The sequence below is a fragment of the Mytilus galloprovincialis genome, chromosome 2 (assembly GCF_965363235.1).
Source record: "Mytilus galloprovincialis chromosome 2, xbMytGall1.hap1.1, whole genome shotgun sequence".
Lineage (NCBI taxonomy): Eukaryota > Metazoa > Mollusca > Bivalvia > Mytilida > Mytilidae > Mytilus > Mytilus galloprovincialis.
The window spans coordinates 105,346,834-105,352,923 of NC_134839.1; positions in this window are offsets into that span (position 1 = coordinate 105,346,834).

The window sequence follows — 6,090 nt, forward strand, 5'->3', positions numbered from 1 at the left end:
CTTTTAAAGAGCTGTTGCAAGTAATTCATAGACCACGTAATAAAAGGCTTTGGATTTACTTCACAGATCAGTTGGGAATGTTGGTGTGCACTCATGCAAAGTATCAAACTAAATGCCTTTATGGCGGAACTTACGTAAGAAAGTAGAACCTATTATATATAATTGCGTATTTCCTCAGCCAACTGAATGTCTGAAACCAGAAAAGATGCAATCGCATAAGTTTTCGGTACAAAAATTATTCTTGATGTTACCGCTAATATTTGGATAAGTGGACAAAAAGTCAGTCATTTAAAATGTGCAAGCTATATAGATATAAGAAGATGTTTTAGAGTGCCAATTACACAACTGTCCATCCAAGTCACAATTTGTAAAGGTAAGCCATTAAAGGTTAAAGTATGACCTTCAATACGGAGCTTTGGTTCACACCAATCGGCAAGCTGTAAAGGACCACAAAATGACAACGGTCTAATCTCTATATAGATAAAAAAACGAGAAACACTAATGAACCACATCAACAAACGACAACCACTCACGCCATATTCTGCACCTTTACACTATTATACAACATAAGAGTCGTCCTAGTGGTTCTGTACATACTATGCACGGCCATGACATAACGGGAAAAAATGAACATATGTAGAAAACGATGAAGACGAGGCTCATACATGTAAACTGTCAATGCACCGACATAAATTCGACTAGGTTTTCAAACAACCGTAACATTTATATTGGTATGTCATTTTCGTCGTCGTTGTCATCGTCGGTTCAAACAATAATTATTGGAGTACAAGTGTATGGATCTCTATGAAACTGTACCACAAGGTTCCACACTACTAAAGGAAGGTTAATATTAATTCGGAAGGTTATCGTTCTAACTGTTTAGGACTTTGGGACCAAAACAAGATTTTTTTGTTTCATGACAATAACTTGATATGTACAAATGTATGATTCTCTCCTGGCGATACATAATCAGACTTCTCTCTTCTCTCCTGACGATACATAATCAGACTTCATTCCTGACGATACATAATCCGACTTCTCTCCTGACAATACATATTCAGACATCTCTCCTGACGATAAATAATCAGACTTCTCTCCTGACGATACAGAATCAGACTTCTATCCTGGCGATACAGAATCAGACATCTCTCCTGACGATACATAATCAGACTTCTCTCCTGACGATACATAATCAGACTTCTATCCTGACGATACATAATCAGCCTGCTCTCCTGACGATCCATAATCAGACATCTCGCATAACGTTACATCATCAGATTTCTATCCGTGACGATACATAATCAGACTTCTCTCCTGATGATATATACTCAGACTTCTCTCCTGACGATACATAATCAGACTTATCTCCTGACGATACATAATCCGACTTCTCTCCTGACGATATATAATCCGACTTCTCTCCTGACGATACGTAACCAGACTTCTCTCCTGACGATACGTAACCAGACTTCTGTCCTGACGATACGTAATCAGACATCTCTCCTGACGATACATAATCAGACTTCTCTCCTGACGATACATAATCAGACTTTTCTCTTGACGATACGTAATCAGACATTTCTCCTGGCGATACGTAATCAGACTTCTCTCCTGGCGATACGTAATCAGACTTCTCTCTTGACGATACGACTTCTCTCCTGACGATACATAATCAGACTTCTCTCCTGACGATACATATAATCAGACTGCTCTCCTGACGATCCATAATCAGACTTCTCGCATAACGTTACATAATCAGACTTTATCCGTGATGATACATAATCAGACTTCTCTCCTGACGATATATTAATAATAATAATAATGATATCTTTATTTAGAGAGAGTAACTCATTTGGATTACACCAATTTTTAATAAGGCTCTTTTAATACAATAATTATTACATTAAACATAAACAATGCATCAATAATAATGTTAAATAAAGATTATATACAATTTAAAATACAATAAACAATTATGATATGGCATTACAGTACAAATATGATGTTAATGTTAAAAGTACATAGATTTGTATTTATGTTTAAATTCTGATACTGTATTTGATTTTTTGATTGAAATAGGAAGAGCATTTCACACTTTTGGTCCAGTATACGAGAAACTAGACTTATACTATACAACTCTGTATTTGGTTTTGGAATTATAAAATTATCTGAGGATGAAAACCTCGTATTATATTTTTGGTTTACAGAAGCTGATACAATAAGACTGGACATATATTCTGGAGCTAAGCCATGTTTTGCCTTATACATTAGTAATGATTTGTGATAAAGTATTCTTTGTGTGATTAGCACAATGTTACATTCGTGAAATAATTCTCTTGAAGGTTTGGTGTAATCATGTTCGTCTAAAATTATTTTTGCTGCCCTTTTTTGCAGCTTTAGTAAACTATCTAATAGAAAGTTATTACAGTTTCCCCATATTGAACAACAATAATCTAAGTGAGGTAAAACGTAAGCGTTATAGTACATTTGTCTAGCTTTGTGATTTAAATATTTCTTTATCCTTTTTAGTAAAGCTAAAGAAGAGTTAACTTTTTTGATTATATAATCGATATGAGAAGACCAAGATAGAGATGCATCAATAAAAACACCTAGAACCTTTTCACATGTTCTTTCTATAATTTGTTGTCCATTTAAAGCAAGATTGATGTTTTCATTTGATGTAACGGAAAGCTTTTGTTTAGATCCAATGCATATGGCTTTCGTTTTAGATACAATTACAGCCATTTTATTGGCATCACACCAGCGAAAAATATCTTGTAAAACCGTATTAAGTTTTTGACAGATGCAACTTTTGTTTTGTCCAATGACTGATATGGTGCTATCATCAGCAAATAAATCGGTGTTATGATTAGGATTAGACAAAAGAAGATCATTAATAAAAATTAAAAACAACACCGGTCCTAATACGGATCCTTGAGGTACACCCGTTTTTTGTTTTTGTACGTCTGATAATGTATTTGAAATAGATACTTTCTGATATCTGTCAGCCAAATATGATGTAAACCAACGTTATTAGATATAAGCAAATTTTGTATTTGTTTAATTTTTGAATAAGCAGTTCATGATTGAGAAGATCAAAGGCTTTTGCTAGATCTAGAAATACTGCTCCAACAAGATCGCCATCATCAATGGCTTTAAGCCACTTATCTATTAAAGCTGTTAACGCAGTTTGACAAGAATGGTTTGCACGAAAGCCTGACTGCATTCTATACAATAACTTGTATTTATTAAGATATTTTACTAATATTTTTATTATCAGACTTCTCTCCTCACAATACATAATCAGACTTCTCTCCTGACGATACATAATCAGACTTCTCTCCTGACGATACATAACCAGACTTCTCTCCTGACGATACGTAATCAGACTTCTCTCCTGGCGATACGTAACCAGACTTCTCTCCTGACGATACGTAATCAGACATCTCTCCTGACGATACATAATCAGACTTCTCTCCTGACGAAGCATAGTCCGACTTCTCTCCTAAAGATACATAATCAGACTTCTCTCCTGACGATACAGAATCAGACTTCTCTCCTGACGATACATAATCAGACATCTCGCCTGATAATACATGATCAGACTTCTCTCCTGACAAGACATGATCAGAAGTCTCTCTTGACGAATCATAATCAGACTTTATCCGTGACGATACAGAATCAGAACTCGTTCTGATCAATACATAGTCAGACTGATCGCTTGGCAAAATATAATCATGTTACCCTGTAGACGATAAATCATCAGACCTCATTCTAAACAATGCCCTTGACGTTAAAAAGATCAGTCCATTCTCTTGACGATAATCTCACTTGCATGTATTAAAACAATTGAATTCTGAAATCAGAGACCATAAGTTCCAGACATGGATCTAAAATTAAATTACGTGCAAGTGTCCATCCAATTCTACGCATGCGTCTTTCAAACTTCATGTGTTAACAATCAAATTACTTTGGGTTGTCAACAATCTATATATGTTATATAAGACATGTTTGTTTCATTGATCGTCAGTATTGTGCTATTGTTTCTTACGTGAATTTTATTGCTTTGGTTTAGTGCTTACTGGTTTTTGCCTCTTTCTTTTGTTATGACATAAAACATACGATATGTAGCTGGAGTTACTGACACAGCGATGAATTGGCTCCGGTCCTAAGTTTTTTTATGTTTCTGTTTAGTACCGTACCATTAAGACAAGGGCTGTCCACTTCAGCAATGACTTGAAGCTTTTTCGTTGTTAAAAGTGTTTCTTAGACATGCATATAAATACATTATACAATTTACAGAAAAATATTGCGTTCATGTCCTTGCCAAAGCACTGAAAATATGACATCTGGTTAAACTTCTAGCGATAGAGTAAGCCAACATGGTAGATAACTATAGAAAAAAATCCATACAAATGATGTTATTAAAAACGACAGGACAGTTAAAAAAAGAAAGTAGTACTCAAACAGGACCAAACATCTGATACGAAACGGTGCAATGGCAGAACATGTTTTATCCTCAACACGCCTACTACTTTAGGTGTTTTGTTTTTCAATCAGGTGTTGCATATTAATTTTTTGATAACAAAGGTCCTAGAAAGGGAACAAAGATTAATACAGTTGCCAATTTTTGCTTCTTATTAGAAAACCCTTTTAAAAATTAGAAATTTCTTCACAAAGCATGCAGACTTAAGACTAGTTTGATATATGGTATCAAGGTTTATACATCATAGCGCATATAAATACAACAATATTGACAAGAACTGTTGATATTTATTTTGAAAGATTAAACTATAAGCAAAATGGTACACGAACAGAAACTATATATAGCTGATATTCGCCGATTCAAATAAATGTATAAGTAGAGATTTGATATATATTAAGACGTAAAAGAAATGCACGACATTTAATAATAATCTTCCCTCTTACTTCACATTACGATGTAAAGGGAATGACGAGCTGTAGAAAAATGCTACAACGATGATCAAAAGGACCAAATATAAATGACCAGATCCAAATGACAGCGCGTATATATAGACCTGCGAGCGGACTTGAGGGTGTCTGCTCACTCAAGGTTATTCAAATGATGCGGATCAGTGGAAGGGTATACACATACCTTACACATGTTTGGTTAATTTGTTTCCTATGCGTTTACCAGACGATAGAACTATCATTTATTAATGTACAAGTTTATGAAATGTTTATTTTCGGCAATCGCTGACATCAATTATGTCTGAACATTTCCTTAATCAATCCGACTTGATGTCAAATACATGTAGAACTTTTTATAAAACACATATAACCTCGAAAGGCCTCAAATATAAAACAATGAGACATAATGATGTATTCTGGCGTCTACAAGTTATACATCATTAAAACTTTACCATGTCCTAGGGCCTATTTTTTGTTTAAGACTTAACATGAATAATAAATAAACGTAAATCATTTATTCGTGAAGTAATGTTGGACGACATATACAAGAAACGATTATTGTTAAGACATATTATATTACAAGCATCTTATCATGCGACAGCCTATACTTCAAAAGGAGAATGTCAGGCAGTTTACAAACGAGCTTCCTCAGATGGACGATCATCTTGTCAAATCATTTTCTTTCTAGAATACATATACACCAAAGTTCTTATACGAATTTAAAGGAAATATTAGAATATTTAAATAGTTATTTTGATATAGATATAGGAAGATGTGGTGTGAGTGCCAATGAGACAACTCTCCATACAAATTACAATTTATAAAAGTAAACAATTATAGGTCAATGTACGGCCTTCAACACGGAGCCTTGGCTCACACCGAACAACAAGCTATAAGGGGTCCCAAAATTACTAGTGTAAACCGGTCTAATCTATATAAAAAAACGAGAAACGAGAAACACTTATAAATTACATAAACAAACGACTGTACATCAGATTCATATCATTGATATGTTCCTTTCATTTGTATATTTGAAATTAGAAAAAAAAGTGACACTCAAACTAAGCTTTATAGACCGACATAGTAGAATAGTATTTAGTTTTCCAATTATCCGAATTTGATAGGAAGTTTCTATAAGAACAATGTATTATTTGTCTA